This window comes from Ostrinia furnacalis, unplaced genomic scaffold (genome assembly GCF_004193835.3).
Source record: "Ostrinia furnacalis isolate ACB-3 unplaced genomic scaffold, ASM419383v2 OfSCF1066, whole genome shotgun sequence".
Lineage (NCBI taxonomy): Eukaryota > Metazoa > Arthropoda > Insecta > Lepidoptera > Crambidae > Ostrinia > Ostrinia furnacalis.
In genome coordinates, this window is record NW_021131305.1 from 613,341 (window position 1) to 630,571 (window position 17,231).

Here is a 17,231-nt window from a genome sequence, read left to right on the forward strand (position 1 = left end):
TAACCGTAAGAATAATTACGTTTAACTAACCATTATGTGAGTGGAAGTTAAAAAATAGTTATTAAATTGCTAACAACAATAAAAAGGTTTGGAATGACTTGTAAAAAACTTATAATCATTTCAAAAGCAGGACGTAGTACAAAGGGCGGTGGAGCGACGTGTCACAGTGCAGAGACGCGCAGATGGCTAAATACGACAGCAGTGACTTAAAATCTATCACTGCCCTAATATTTTTATTATTTAAAAAGTATTTAAAAGAAACAAAAGGCTAATTCAGTAATTCGTCCCACAACACGTTCGTCCCACTGGGACGAAACACTGAATTTAAAAAAAATATATTTTTCGTTCTGGTTTCGTCCCATTTAATGTATTCTTTAACATAATGAGATTTAGTACCGTCAGAAAGTCAATGAAATAAAAGAAAACATGAATTTGTTAAAAATATCTGTATTTAAAAGGAAATCAATGCATCCAGACCATTTCGAAAAAATCGCAATACGCATTCATACAGATATTTATTTACTATGAACAAAACACAAAAAAAGAAGAAAAATTGTTTTAAATTAAACATCACATTAAAGGTGGTTCTGGTGTCATCATGCTTAACAAGCTAATTGCGGATATTGATTAAATATTGAAATAGTAATTTATTACTGTAGTACGATACGGTGCGTGACTGTAGTTAATTATAACCTAATCATATTCTTGTTACGTACGCATTTTAAAATTAAATGATCCTCGCACTGCAACTAGTATTTCGAGTTTCAGTATTGTGCACGTGTCGATTATGTAGATATTGATAATGACACATTCATGATGACGATAACAAGTTCCAAAGCTCTATAGTATGCATCTATTCCTGTTTATGGATCTACTTTTTAGATATAAAAAAAGAGACGAAGAAATATAAAATCGTAAACCTTCATTGAAATGAATGTATTTTCAGGTACAATTACATTGCTGATGACGAGCAAAGTTATGAAGATCATCTCCCACGTTCCTTTATAGCGTAGTTTAACTAAACTTTTTTTGAAATGTTAACCAATTTAGTTATTAAATTCAAACCGTTTGGGAGTCGACCTACTGCCGTTCATTGGGCTGTGGCGGGCGGACAGACAGACAGAAAAAAAGCATTATATCGTTCCGCGTCCTATTAAACAGTGAGAGATGTTCCGAATAAATTACGTTAACCCATTTCAAAAAGTTTTTAAGGCGAGCCGAGCGGTCCTTCTGGGAACCGCTGTGAAATGTTATAATGCATGGATGCGGATGCGTCCGCGGGGCGCTAGGTTATGCATTAGCAATAACAAGTAATGACCTAGTGTGCATCTAGATTTGGAAGATGTTGTTTTTGCTAGGAAGTCTAGTTGAATGAAGGATAGGTTGTTTGAAGTCTTTTTCTTATCCTAGGTACTAATATTATAAATGCGAAAGTTTGGATGTCTGGATGTTTGTTACTCTTTCACGCAAAAACTACTGAACGGATTTTGATGAAACTTTACAGTATTATTGTTTATAACCCAGAATAACATATAGGCTATAATTTATGACGATCTGTAACAGATTAAATTTCACGCGGGTGAAGCCGCGGGCGAAAGCTAGTAAACTATAATTAATTGTCTTTCACGCAAAAGCTACTGCTACTGGACTACTAAAATAGTCACTAATATTGGTGTTGGGAGAGCAACGTGTGGTTTTTAGTGGATATTATGCCCTCGATAATTGTGATTTTTGTGAGGATAGGAGTCCCTAATACCCTTCTACCCTCCGGCTGTCCTCGCGGCTAATAAGCAGTGAGCATTGAAGCAGAAGTAAAAATAAAAACAATTCTACAATGTCAGGATATAGGTTTAAAGAATATTTATTTTTCTCATTAAAACCGTATGGTTTCTGTATAGTCACTTGTTTAAGATGCATTTAAAAACATCCAGATTCTAATTAGAATCCAAAAAGGCATAATTTAAAATTGGTATACGATTGCTAGATAAGATTAGGTGTTCAAATGCTTCACCTTATTAGATAGTTCTTTTTACTTGGATAAAAGTAAATCATTTCAGAGAAAGATACAGATACAGATACATCTTCAATAAAATTAGACGGCCATCAGATTTACATGAACAGTGCAAAGAGTACCATATAGGTATTACTTAAGAGCGTTGTCACATTTTTCATGCAGAAATCGAGAATTTGGCAGATTTCGAAATGATTTTAGTCATATAATTTATTGTTATAGCTTCTTTTGACTTATATCATCGTAATTATCATACGTTTTTACGGAATGTCTATTGACAAAATCTCGTTCAAATTGGATTTTTGACTACGAAAACAGCGAATTTCGAAAGCCCGATTTCAAGGTAACTCGCGAAGGCNATTATGTATGATGTACTGTCTTAGGTACGATACAACTACGGATTAAGATCGTTTAGTCGACGCAGCGTTGAAATTGTACAGATAAATGCAGTTTGCGCACTCACTACGCGACGTCAAGCAATAAAAACCTAAAATTCGAACGCCAACTTTTTGCTACAACGCTCTTAAAGCAAGAAGCCATAGATTGTTTTGCAAGAACATCAAAAGAAGCGCAATGATATCCCAATATCGGAAATAGCATCAAACAATATTATTTAGAATCTCGTAAACGAAAGTTATTTAATTAAGAAAACAAAAATCAACATCACAGCCGCAGGCATTATGTTGTCTTCTTTGGAAAATCAAATTATACCTTATAAGTTGTAACTGTTGAATCTGGATGGCTAAATCATTTTCGTTGTTTGACATAATCTACACTAATATTATAAAGAAAGATTTGATTATTTGTTTGTATCGAATAGGCTCCGAAACTACCGGACCGATTTAAAAAGCTCTTTTACCATTAGAATCCACATAAATTCTGATGAACATAAGTTAAGCGGTATGAAGGCAGATAGTAACTTAACAAGGACTATAAAGTTTCAGGTCTGTTCAAATCAAAAACCGATTTAGTTAGCGCAAAACGAATGCTAAAGTAGGCGTTTGGATTTACACTACGAAAACAAAGAATTATTAAATAAAACCACGTGTAGTTTAAAATCCTACTAATATAAATGCGACAGTTGCTCGCAATTTGGGTCTGCTTCTAGATGGAGAGCAGAAATTCATTAAACACGTGAACGAAAAAATTAGGAATGCCTTCTTTTAAATTCTTTTTAAAATTAGACCATTTTCTAATAGAACTAATACCGAAGGTATAGGTATAGGAATTTATTCGTTGTAGTCGTTTAACTATTAAAAATTAGAAAAATAAGAGCTAACTTTTTCGATGACCATTATAGGTTAACATTATAACTTGCACTCAAAACTAAATAATAATTTGTTTAATCACTTTCAAGAGGCATTTTAGTCTTTGTGGGGACTTCTTTATTCCGGGAAGAAAGAAATAAACAGGAAGGCCGAGGTCCCGGGGCGCTGCCTGGCAACTGAGGGGTCGTCGGATTTGGGGTGAAATGGTGTCTTCTATTATTAATAATGGTGACGTCAGCAACGTTGGAACGATAGTGTTGGATGCTGTTGCAAATCGGCTGTGTGGTCCATTATGAAATGACAAGGAAGTAAGTTTAAATATTGAAATTCAACCACTATAATTGAATTCAAGTTATGCTTAATTTTTAATTGATTTTTTCAGTGACGTTTCAGATTAAGTTATTTAATTTGACAGTCTTCATGAGCGTCGTCTTCCTTACTAAGATGAGTAAATAATGATGGATGATCATTGAACATGCTTATTAAGCAAAAATAGTTTAATATTCCTGTAAAATAAAAAATAATAGTGGCAAAAATAATGACAAATGCAACCGCTTTATGGAGTACCTACCTTAGAAATTACTTTAGTTTATTACACAAATTCAAAATCTTTCTTTTTCAAACCAATTACTTATGGTGTAAACAAATTTTAACATAAAATAAAAGACGAGTGTTCTGTTCACGCATCGTCACGTGTAAAACGTATCCATTTTAACACATGCTCAAGCTCCTGTTTATGTAGTAACACTAACGTTACCCAGCAATTTGATGGTTTTCAAGAGAACGATAACAATCGCCAAATTATTTTAATTAACGTCTAAGTGTGAGGTATCAAGAGCCCTCATATTTGGGGCTTCACCATAAGTTATGGTGAATGAGCATCGGAATAAGCGAGTCGATTATACGGATGGACATCTAAACGAGCGAATAACTAACTACTAGCTAACTTGGATGATAGTCATCAATAAATGAACATTTATTTATCATTTCCATCCTGCTTCCAGCTCAACTGCCATGGAACGCCAAAAAGCATACTATCCCGTTTTTCTCACTCTTCCAGAGATCGTCGGTCCATCAAGCAGCACTTTCTAAACTTCCTTTGCAATCTTTCCGATACCTTTCGTAACACGGACAGGCAAGACAGGACAGAGAGAAATTTCCTTCGGAGAGTGTGCTATATTTTGTCCCTTATTACTACCACTTTCTAAAGTTTTATTTTCTAATATTGTTGTGCAGATTCTTTTCGGTAGACATACAGTAAAAAATATCCATTAATGAATGAAAGACAAATGAATTGCGAAATTAGTAAATTTTGTGAAAAAATAATATTCTCTCCCTGTCTACATTTACTTCCGTTTCATCTGTAATAGCATCGTAAGTAGAATGAAACTCAGAATGACCACGAAGTTTAGAACAATATAATATTCTTGTTTAATCCACAATATTGTAGTCATTCATTAGTTAGATCCATTCGTTGGTAGTCCAGAATAGATAGATCATATACTCGTAAATTATGGACATGTAAAGTTGTGTTCTGCGGTAAAAGCTTTCAGCCTGATTGAAAGTTTATTTCAATCAAAAAAAGTTTATAGAGAATGCCACAACGTTAATAAACTTCAACTATTGTATGATGTTTAAATACATATGTTTTCATATTTTCTATGAATTAGGTTTATTTATCCCTAATCCAAGTTTTGCTATGGCGACTAGAGTTATTATCAAGAATGCTCTACTAAGGCTAAGTTGCACCACCTAACTTTTACCGTAACTAAACGATAACCGGTGTTTTTTGTATGGAGTTTGACAGATTTTTGACGTTTGTTAATATTAAAGTAAGATGGTACAACCCAGCCTAAGTTTACGGTTAGGTAATGGTGGGATAGTTAGTAAATTTTAATCGGTTATATTATACGTACCTATTAATAACTCACATAATAATTATGACTAGCGTGTGCTGTGATCGGGACTTAGGTCGACACGGCTTCTGTGTGACGTCACTTCCTACTTGAACTGATAAGCTATCAGCCGGTTCCGCCTGATAGGAACACAGGATTTAATTAACTCAGAATGTTCATGAATTCCGAATTAATTGGTTTTTGGTTGGGTTTCCCAAATTGTCACTGTCACAAAACGTCAAGTAACGCCTGTATTCAAAACGATACTTGCTTAAGTAAAGCAGCAAATCGAACGCAGCGTTGAATAGATCTCTGTGATTGGTTCGTGTCACCCTGTGCGTCTACGCGCACTGTGAGACCTCATAGTAATGTTTGTGAATACGGACGTTAGTAGTATCTACATTAAGGGCATCCAGTTTTGCGGGACCCAGTAGGTAATGCAGGATCCCGCAAGACTATGTGTGTTTGAAATTCTGATTCAAAATTCGACCGGTTTGTTTTTTGCGGGACACTGCAAACGGGATTTACGTGTGAATGTGTGAAAACACGTCACTACCAAACGGGATGCTGCAAAAAAGCGAGCTAGCGAGTGCGTCTAAAAATCTATGAATATTTTAGTTCTTGAAAGTATCCGCTAAGCGTCCTTAGCGGATATACAGCGTCCTGTAGAATCTTTCATACATTTCATGTCATTGTTTACGCAGTCGCTAGCGATCATGTTTGGTACGAGTTTACTCGCACTAAGCACTCTGTTCCTGCAAAAAACGGGGAAAGAACCCTAATTTAAGCCAGAGCGATACATGTACATATAAGAATTGCAAGCAAGTGATCGCAATGCAAAAAAAAAGAAAATTTTCTTTGCTTTATTTACTACGCTGAATAATATAAAATCAGATTAAAATTACACAGTTCTTATAACGAACAAATACACAAACGAAAGTCTAGTAGTTCTATATTTCAGTAGTTATGAATCTACTACACTTTACTCGTAGATTGGAGAAGGAGCGACAGCAAAAAAATACATTTTGTGTCAATAATAAATAATTAATCTACACTTCATTTATTAAATCTAAAACAATTGAAAGCCAGATTGATAAACAACACAACATCTAATTCTGTTTGTTTTACGTTTCTTTAACAATTTTGCTAATAACTTGCAAATGTTTTAATTAATTGCAATGTTTAAATAATTGCGAATTGATTGTTTTACAAGGCGATTTGGAAACATACAAAGAAAAAAGTTTGAATTAATAACACTAATGCCAAAATTATGAGTAACTAACAACTTTACATGTATCAAATACCAATATTCGTTTAGTTCACTAAATAAATGAATAATATTACTTACCTATGTGGATTAAATTAGAATTCCAAATGAAATGGAATAAGAATATTTCTAACAGAAATTGCATTATGTCCAAAAAATTTTTAAACTGTAATTCGGAGATGACGTAACCTATTTTTAGGGCAATAATGTTAAATGTGGAGTTTTATTATGGTTTAGATGATAGGAAAATATTAACCTGCTAAATATTAGTTTCGTTTTTGCAGTCAGTACAATTTCCCCGCGTAGGTTTTCGACGCCGCAGTGAGAGTGGAAGGGATAACACATAGACGCAGTGTTGCCAATATATTTTACGATAAAGTTAGTAATCGGTAATTTTTTTAAATTGATTTCACTAATACGAAACAATAACAAAGATGTGTCAGAAAACAACACTTCTGTCATGGTCTTAAACTAAAAAAAACAGTACAAGTGCGAGCATGATAATATTATTTCAAGAAGAAATAATACATTTATGTAGGTAGGACTTTAAATTGATGAAATCTTTAAAAACACTAGTCTAATTCATTGCATTAGTGTGTGGATTAATGAAAAACGACGCCGCGACGCCAATCAAGGCGGTACCTCACAGTGGCAGTGCAAAATGGGACGCGCCAAATCGCCATACTCGCCTTATTGTGTCTGTTTACCCAATTATAACTCATAAACATCTGCCACAGCCACACGTGTGCGGTGCCCGACTAAAGTTACACAAAGTGTGCAATCTAAAAATGGCAACACCGTAATTCCAAGTTTATTCAGGGCTCCGGGGGTCTGCTGAGCACTCCTGCGCCCCTGGTACTCGGTTGTAATTATATTAAGTCCTGCAGGGGCTAGCTTACTCTTTGCTTGCTTTTTAATAGAACATGGCTGTGTCATTTACGTTTTGGAACAAGATTATGTGTAGGAGATGAGACAGTGTCAACCATTAACGATTCGTACGATTATTACTAGGGCGAAGATATTTTAAAAGCAACTACAGATGTCAATAAACACTAACGAACCTAATATGCGGTGTGATGAAACCCAATCATCAATTATGAAACTATTCCGTCCGTATTTTACAAATCGTTCTAATCCGAACTCAGTCATTATTCACTAGTAGTTCCGAACTTTTAACTACTACGAGTACTGCGGCTATTCCATTTAAAGTTAAAGCGAATGTTTGTACGAATAGCCCGGTGTTAAATTTCTATCTAGTACTTTTGTATCAGTCTGAATAATTCAGGACTAAATACGGAGCCCTGAGGGACACCGCATAACGAGTTTTAGTTTACAATTTGCATCATAACAAAGATAAGTATTTCATAAGAAATATGTAAAACTGATGGTGAATAGATATCGCTAAGTTAATAATATCGTTTTATGTATAAATTGTAGTGATAAAATCGAAATTTACTTTATCGGAAGCCTTAGCTTATGCAGTTGTGCAAGGTAATATGGATTCCTTATTACGTCTTTGTCTGTTGTAAATATGTTAGAAAACAACACATAAATCTGTCAGAATAGAAAGCAAATGTAGTCAATAACAGAAATTACCTGTGAGCTTCTTTGTTTTTAATCGGATTACTCTACATATTCTATTAAGACAGCTGTCTACCTCCGTCATTACTAATTATTATGAAGTTGTGTAGGACTTGAAACTTAACATGGGTCAGAATGAAAAAATGGAACCTTTGTTTCTTTACTTCACATGATCGTTGCATTTTTTATGTGAAAGAAGCACTTTATGTAATGTTATAGTTTAGTACATATTCCATTTCATTATATGTACATTTAAACATAAAAAGCAAATAATCAATTCAGACGGTTTAGCTGCGTTTCAAAAATTTTAAATACTTCTTTCCAAATCTTTTTGATAATTTATAGCTTTTTACCTTATAGTAGTAGTAACATAATTTTACTTATATTTGTACGATCCTTATACATTTTAAAACTGATATACAGACGACATATTACAGACATTTAGCAACAGATATGTTGAATAAATATCCAAAAAACTAGACTCACTCGTTTTGTTGTCCAAAAGAGTTCCCCACCACATAGTTTATGCTTCTTTCGAAACCCGAACCCCCATAACTTCTGAAGTTAGAGAGCGAGAACGTTCTTTACCATAAATCCGAGCTCGGTCTCAATAAAAGATATTAAAATTCTAACGCAGTCTCGTAAACTAAGCTCAGTCATACCTACAAAATGTCGGGACGGAGCCAGCAGTTTTTACGCTTAAATAAATAGTATTTGTATAAACCGTTTGGCTCCGAGCCTGAGAGATTTAGACCCGTATTATTGAACGATGCATAGACAAGCATAGATTCAAGCCTGTGATAGGTTTATTTCGATATTGAAGTATTTATTCCTTCATATGTCATTCCACCTTGAGTTTTCAACTTAGATGTCTCTTAAAAGTCTCCAAATTAAACAACTTAGTTCAAGTATTCATAGAAACAACTTAGTAAATGTTTTGCTACCTCTGAAAATTCACAAACTATTTTGACATTAACTCAAGGAGTAAATCATAAATTAGATAAAGCGCTGGTCGTTAACTTTAACCTAATAAATTACTTAGTATAATAACTCTAATATTGAAAATACACCTACAACTTAAAAAACTCAAGCGGGTGAGAAAGACTCCATTTAAAAATTAAACACAAATCACTGGCCGAAAGTGGCTTTGGTTAATTCAACTATACCAATAAAGGATAAAATGCCAACTGTCAAAACGGACCTACGATAACTCGGTGTTGTGGGCCCAAAAATTACAATAGCCATTATAGCAGGAGACAAAAAACGAAGCAAAAAGCTTTATCATAGCAGCGGGAAGTGAGAACAGGCTGCGGGCTGCGACGGTAGGGATGGGACATGAGCGTTGTCGATAAATCTTTTGAATTTTTTTCACAAAATAGACTAAGAGCTCTTTCAAATTAGACGTTTTGAGACGGACGTTTGTCGTGCGTTTGCAGGACCGCACATGGCAAAATGTATATAAAAAGTGACAACTGCGTCGGAATAAAATTGATAAATTAGGTACCAATAGCATAGTGAGTGCGGTCTTGCAAACGCACGAATGCCAAATTGTAAAGAGGCCTAAACTAGCTTTTAGAAATTGCGATTTCTATAACAGCACGTCATGCTCTCTGTGACATCTTATGCAGTTAGTTATAAATAAATGTTATTTTCTATAAAAAAAAATGTATACCTACTCGTGGTCTGTTGTGCTGTACACGATTAGTTTTCTAAATCTATAAAATCATGTTTTGTATAATTTAAAAGTTTTTGATAAATGGTTTCTATTAGCTAAATCACTCATTGGTTCATGGAACAAAACACACTCTTGTATATTTATAAACTGTTGGTTGAATATTTTTTCTGTCATAATGCCATTAGGAACATACATTTTGCTATGCAACAACGCCCACACAAAGTTGTCTTGAGTAGATTTCCGTGTAGAAATAAATTGCTCTGTGATAGATTTATCGGTTGCAAAATTATTGAGTAAGTAACTTGAACAATGGCTTGCGAATTGGCTCAAGTGGGCAGATGGGCCGGTCACATATCACAATCGACATTATGATATTATGGAATGGTATGCTCTTTCAATCATATTAAATCAACGCTATGATTGTGCAAGCGATTAATGAAGTTATTGTTTTTTAATGTTGGCGTTTATGCAGCATATTATAACTGTAAACTTTTAACCATAGGCTGGGTTGCACCATCATATCTTAACTTTGACAAACGTCAAAAATCTGTCAAACTCCATACAAAAAACACCGGTTATCGTCATAGTTACGGTCAAAGTTCGGTTGGAGTTTTAAACACACATAATGTGTGTTCACACGACAGTCCAGTTTTGCTGACAGTTCAACAGTCCTGCATTACTGGATTCCGCTAAACTGGATTGACATGACAAAGAACCCTACAGATGCCCATAAAGTCTCACTTTGTGGCTTCGCAACTATCGAAATAAGAAGACAAAATATCGACAAGCGTCCCATCACTACACGGGAGCTACCTGGCCGTAGGTAGGCGGTTCCTGGAACGCGCCACTTGATAGCGCGATAAGGCGATGGAGGTGTTATGGCGACGTGCGTTATTGAGTTTTAGTCTATGGGATTTTCTGTGCAGTCTGATATGAAGGCCCCACAAGGAAAGAACTAGATTCAAATCTAAGCCAGAGGGGTAAATAAAGTTAATGATAGAGCTCCTATAGTTAGGGTTTGTTTACAGGAGGAACACGCTTAAAATAGTGTTCTAGACTCGGTATTGCTTCAATATTAAAAGAAACTACGGCTCGTTTAGTCTGCAATAGACTTTCTTAATTCTAATTAAGCAAGAACCCAATCAAAGACGTTAAGTTTCAAGCCAAAATTAACGTCTTTGATTGGGTTGTTGCTTGTTGAATCCCAATAGGTCAATCAATTAAGACCATTTGGTCAGGCCAAACTAAAACTCAAGATCTCTAGAATTTTTAGATTCTTTCGTTTGAATATTAAAGAATTTCTTAGCTTAGTCGCTATTTCCCCATTTCTAATCGTAAGTATCTCAATCTTCATTTCCATAATAAACTTACATTCTTTTTTTTTACTAAAAAGTTAAGAACTAGATCCAAACCAAGAATTTTCTATTCAAGAAAAATTAGAAGACCTTCAAGTAAAACTAACGCACGAGTCAGTGGACTCGTAAGGACACCCCGCAGACTAGACTTTTAGTCGGCCGGTAGTTTAGTCGGCATCCAATTTGTATGAGGAATCGGCTGATACCAAATCGGTGTAATTTGCGCACTTCCATACATGTTCATACTGATTAGCACGACCAAACTATATGCCGACTTTGCCGACTAACGTCCGTAATCCGTATTCACAAACGATGCTTGCTTAAGTGAAGCAGCAAATCGAACGCACAGCGTTGAATAGAGCTCTTTTATTGGTTCGTATGTGACCCTGTGCGTCCACGCGCACTATGAGACCTCATAGTAATGTTTGTACGTGTGTAAAAGTCTGCAGCCTGCGGGATGTCTAAAATAAACAAAAACTGCGTATTACGGCTCGTTATCGTCGACGCGATGTGCACACGATTGCAATCGGCGCACAATTAGAAAACCGGTCAAGAGTGTGGAATTACGCTGAGGTTCCGTACGACGATATTTGGGAGTACCTGCTGAAGGAATCTTAGCAGTAGCGACTTCAGTACCTTCGTCATCTGGTTATTTAGTCTCCATTGCAGGAGGACGAACCTCTCTAGGCAAAAAGGAGGATTTGGTCTTCATGCACATTATGGGTAATTATTAGAATTACGAGTATTCCCTAGCCTACGTTCCTAGTCTGATCTCAGTCAAAACATAATAAATTTATTAGTTACAACTCAAATTCAAATATTTATTTGCACATAATAAAAGACACGAGAATAAAAGATGACCCTTAAGATCAGAAAGGTTGATTTTGAATCGAAACTTTTCCAAGCCAATTGTTACAACTATACAAATATGTACCTACTTCGTAATAATAGGATCAGGAAAGTAAGTAAATAATTCGTTCGTTTCAGCCAAATGACGTCCACTGCTGGACAAAGGCCTCCCCCAAGGTTTTCCACAATGAACGGTCCTGCGCTGCCCGTAAAGTAATCCCAACTAATATTATAAATGCGAAAGTAACTCTGTCTGTCTGTCTGTCTGTCTGTCTATTACGCTTTCCCGCTTAAACCTCGCAACCGATTTTGATGAAATTTGGCATAGAAATAGTTTGAGTCCCGGGAAAGAACATAGGATAGTTTTATCCCGGTTTTTGAAACAGGGACGCGCGCGATAAAGTTTTTCTGTGACAGACAAAATTCCACGCGGGCGAAGCCGCGGGCGGAAAGCTAGTAATACATAGTTCTAAAAGGCACATAGGCTTATGCATCATCACTCATCAGGCAGTGTTATTTGTTAAAACACCAGCAACCTCGCAGGATTAGATAGCTGACATCATAAACAACAACTTTTGGGAAAATTTTAAGAACGAGTTTTTAGTTACAGATTTCAGAGTGTTGTACCCCGATTTGATTATTTCCAGGTATAGCAAAGAGCGGTCACTAACTATGTACATTTGTATACTCGTAATAATACTGTTAACTGTTCCTACCGAAAGTATTTTTTCGCCCGAGGTCTTTATTTTATTAACACACCAACCTCATATTCTCGGAGCAAGAAACATTTATTTTAATAAAAAGTTGACATGCAATGGATTCAACTCATACAAACAAGGGACTTTTTCAGTACACAAGAGAGCCAATTTAAAAATGTGAAAGGGATCATCATACGAATTTGACCCGAGCTGTTTTATTCAGACTATTTAATACCAGATTATTATCACAATACATAGACACTATGCAATGTTATTATTTTAAACTCGTTTAACAATGACATGCAAATGCCTCTACGTACACTAAGCACTACAGTTAGACGGGAAACCTTGACTGACATTCACTTGAGTGTTCGATCGGAGTGCACTTAGTTGATTTGTTGTCGACAGTCCCACCTCGGGCGGACTTGGCCAAACCGCCCGAATAACATGGAACAAACGTTGAGAAGCGCAATTCAGTTAAATTCCACGGGTGTGTTATCAACTCAGTATTTATTATTGGCGCACAGCGAAAATATCTGGGGGCACGGCAGTGCCCCCACCAAGTCGAGCAAAAAAGCGGCACGGCCGTACCATCCTTTTCTCGAAGCAATTCAGGCCATTTTCGACCGCCTGTAACTTCGTTGTGGATAAAACTAGAAGGCTGAATTTTCATTAGCTATGCAGGCATTGTAAAGACACGGTATATTTAAAATTTCATTCAATTTGAACCAGTAGTTTAAGAATTATAACGGGTCAAAGTTACTTAATTTTGTCACTCACTGACTCACTGACTCACCGATCATCAAAACTCTAAGGCACTTCTAGCAGACCTAGAAGCTTCAAATTTGGAATATAAGTAGTGTTTGGTGTATGAATCAAGGAAAAACTAAAATATTTGGGGGCACGGTAGTGCAACCGCCAAGTCGAGTAAAATTTTTCAATTTCGGTCCAGTTTTCTAGATACATAACTGCTGTCTACAAAATACAAAAAGAAATGAGATCCCATCAAAAACAATACTTGTCAAAAAAACCAAGTCTCGCAACTCAGTTGTTCTACGGTAAAAAGTTGTGAGATCCATGTAATACCAAGTCCAGGCCAGGAAATCTTTAACGTTTTACATAAATATATTGACTTGGCCATCGCATGAAAACACGTGTAAATTAAATTATTTAGTGCGATGGCCAAGTCAATAATTTATGTAAAACGTTAAAGATTTCCTGGCCTGGACTTGGTATTACATGGATCTCACAACTTTTTACCGTAGAACAACTGAGTTGCGAGACTTGGTTTTTTTGACAAGTATTGTTTTTGATGGGTTCCTTTTTCTAAATAATATAAAAAGTACCATCAGCAAAGAATACTGTTATTTAATGAGTTATGCAGTTCCTCTTTGATGAGTCGTAGCGTAATTTTGAGTTATTGTCATAAGAACAAGGAGCTGTGCAATATTAATAGCGTTAACGCTCTTGCGTTTCGCTAATTTACGCGTAGAAATTTCGCCAAGTTACGAGTTACCGATGCTACAATTTCAGTTTATCTAGCAAGGTAAAAAAAAAATCTTTGAACATCAGGAGCCCTGGTTCAATACCTGGTAGAGACAACAGACAACATTTTTTTCTTGGTTGGAGCCTAGGTGCACATGAGTAAAGTCATTGCTAATGTGTGCTGAGTGTGCTGACCGAATCAAGTCATTGTAAAAAATATAATGATTTTGAATAAAGTCTATCTCAAATATCCATATTTCTCATTCCATTTTGGTAATACCTCGCCTTAATATTGGAGGGAGATTGTCCTTCAAAAATGAAAGAGCAACCAAGACGGGTCTAAATAAAGATTGCCGTAGGAAAAATAGAGTTTCCGTGCAAAAAGAGCGACCGCTATGAATCCATTCATGAGCTGCACCCCGCCAAGTTTGCATTCGCCAACAGGCTTCCCGGAATTATTTATTAGAGTTTTGTTTTAGTTATTTATGTTAGAAACCTAGAAACATTCGTGCGGGTTAAAATTAAGTTTGAAATGTAAATTTTTTGAGTATTTCCGACTACGACAACTATTTTTACACGCGTTCTATCTTTGCTTAGATTAGATTAATAAAGCCCTCCTTCGGTCAATGACTATATTTTTTTTACTTAGCCTGTGGGTTATTAAACTGAAATACTGCTACTCCTGAAGGATACAGGTATTTCTATCGCTAACGTAAAAGAAATGAATCCAAATATTATAGACAAACACAAATAAGTAACATATAATATATTGCCCGCGGCCACCGCGGCTTCACCCGCGTACATTTTAGTTTGTCACAGATCGTCAAAAATTATAGCCTATATGTTATTCTGGGTTATAAACAATAATACTGTAAAGTTTCATCAACATCCGTTCAGTAGTTTTTGCGTGAAAGAGTAACAAACATCCAGATATCCAAACTTTCGCATTTATAATACATATTAGTAGGATAGTACCGCCCAATGGTTTGCAGAAAGAAAGTGGCCCCTAGAAAAACTTGGTTAACTCACTCACTTTCTGCTTAATTAATTTTAGATTTTGATGTATGATTCATCCAATTTACAGACACAAGTCCCGGTAATCACTTTAAACTTTGATGGCTCTTTCTACCACAGTGGGGCGTTTAGTTGACCTTTACTACCAAGCCCGAGGCGAAATTTAACAAGCCTTTGTGTTAAACCATAAAATTAAATGGCCTTTCTTGCAACAAAGAAACACACTGCATTACTCAGGCAATACGTGCAAAATAATAAAAAGAGGAAATAACTTAAAACCAAGTCACAGTCTATGACAAACCGGTAAATATGTCAACAATGGATGGAATATGAATCATTCAATTGTAAACCACATTGTTTAGTTATTTATTATGTACTTCAACTGCACACAAAAAATTTAAAAGCATGTTTAAAGTATTACAGTTATTAGAGATAATTTTCCAATTATTTCAAAGAAAGCGCCATCAATTTATTAAAAGATTTTATCTTAGCACGGTAGTGACAGGCCAAGTTCTAAGAAAACGATGTCACTTGAGAGCTATAATTAATTAATAAAATACCTACCCACTAAAATTTGATCGATGTCCATAACTTCCAAAACGGTAGTAGTTTCGGTAACGACAACAACTAAGCCAAAAACACGGCCACGGTGGTAATTTAAATGCCTAAATTGTCTCATACATAATTCACAAGATTTAATACATCGCGGCCATTTTATAATTATGAACAATTATTCATTATGCAAAATCGGAAGACCATACAATTATCTAGTTAATGACGGAATGGAAGCCATGTTAACAGATTAATCGCAATTATAAACGTTTTTTTTACAATTATAAAGTACCTGGATGCAAGCGGCGCAGGACCGGTCTTTGTGGAAATCCTTGGGGGAGGCCTTTGTCCAGCAGTGGACGTCTTTCGGCTGAAACGAACGATAAACGTTCAGATGAACTGATTTTAACGGTATCGTTTAATTTAAGCATAACAAATTACATAATTATTTTTTAAGTCAAAAGAAGAGGAAATTAATAATTACACCAGTTTTGGAAATTCGTGTCAGTGACCTGACATTTGAAGTTTAACCATCATAGCTTTTTTGCATCATACTACAGCCAACTCGGCAAAGCCTTAATTTTTAAAATATAATCTTGTATTTTTGTGATCAAAGCCACTTCACACTCAAACGTAATTTAACTGAAATGAAATTAAAATTATCAATAGTCTACTAAAACTTACTGCTACAACATTATGGCGGAGCTTGGCTTCAATTAGTACCTGAAAGAATAAGAACATTTGTTAATTATTTAGTCGATGACAGGATTTTAGCTTAGAGTGAATTGCCTCTGTCCATCCAGAAAATTTGCATTTTATATCTATCCAAAGGAAGTAGTATATCAACCGTCACTAAAGAAATAAATCATAATCTGTCTCTGGAGGGAAGTCGATTTATAATTCGAACTTCTCTACATTATTTTAATTAATTAAATATATTGCCGGTTCCAAGCTATCCATGTACAACCTGTACTGTACTGATTCACTGGTTGGGTCTTGGGTATCGTAGGCCACCAGTAGAACTTGGCTGTTACAGGATCTTTAGTTGTGGGAACCCTATTAAAACCACTAACTACAGATAAGGTGAAACTGTACCCTATGAAACTACACCCTTGTCAAGTAAGCTTGTTAGTTCTTTATATCTTAATAGAGAAGGTTTAAAAGAAGCTGGTAAAAAACTAAATTAACACTTTCATCATCATCATCATTTCAGCCATAGGACGTCCACTGCTGAACATAGGCCTCCCCCAATGCTTTCCATGTAGATCGATTGGTAGCGGCCTGCGTCCAGCGCTTCGCTGCTAACTTTATGAATGTCAAATTGAATTACCTACTTAAGGCAAAAAATTAAAGAACCACCGACGAAAAAAGATCGCCTTGAAGGTACGTTTTCCACGTAAGTAGTGCTCTTATTATTCTTGAAGCTATAAATCCATAATCATAAAATAATTATGTATATTACATAACGAAGACTTATCAAGCATCTTGCTGTATCCCGGGATAAAGTTAGGCGCATGATTTGGAAATGGAAATAAGGAATATGCATCAGAGAGCTTATTGAATATCGTAGATATTGAAGTG

General features: G+C 35.6%; 1 protein-coding gene across 3 annotated transcripts in view; it reads right to left on the reverse strand.

Annotated features, from left to right (window-relative positions):
- The window catches only part of wge (BAH domain and coiled-coil containing protein winged eye), a 125,378-nt gene that overhangs the window by 55,953 nt on the left and 52,194 nt on the right, over positions 1 to 17,231 (reverse strand). The window contains exon 2 of one of the 3 annotated variants that reach the window (XM_028302028.1): positions 16,335 to 16,373. The exons of the other annotated variants lie outside the window; for them this stretch is intronic. The gene's annotated coding sequence lies outside the window, so the exon portion shown is untranslated. The remainder of the gene's footprint in view (positions 1 to 16,334; positions 16,374 to 17,231) is intronic. 3 annotated transcript variants of the gene reach the window in all.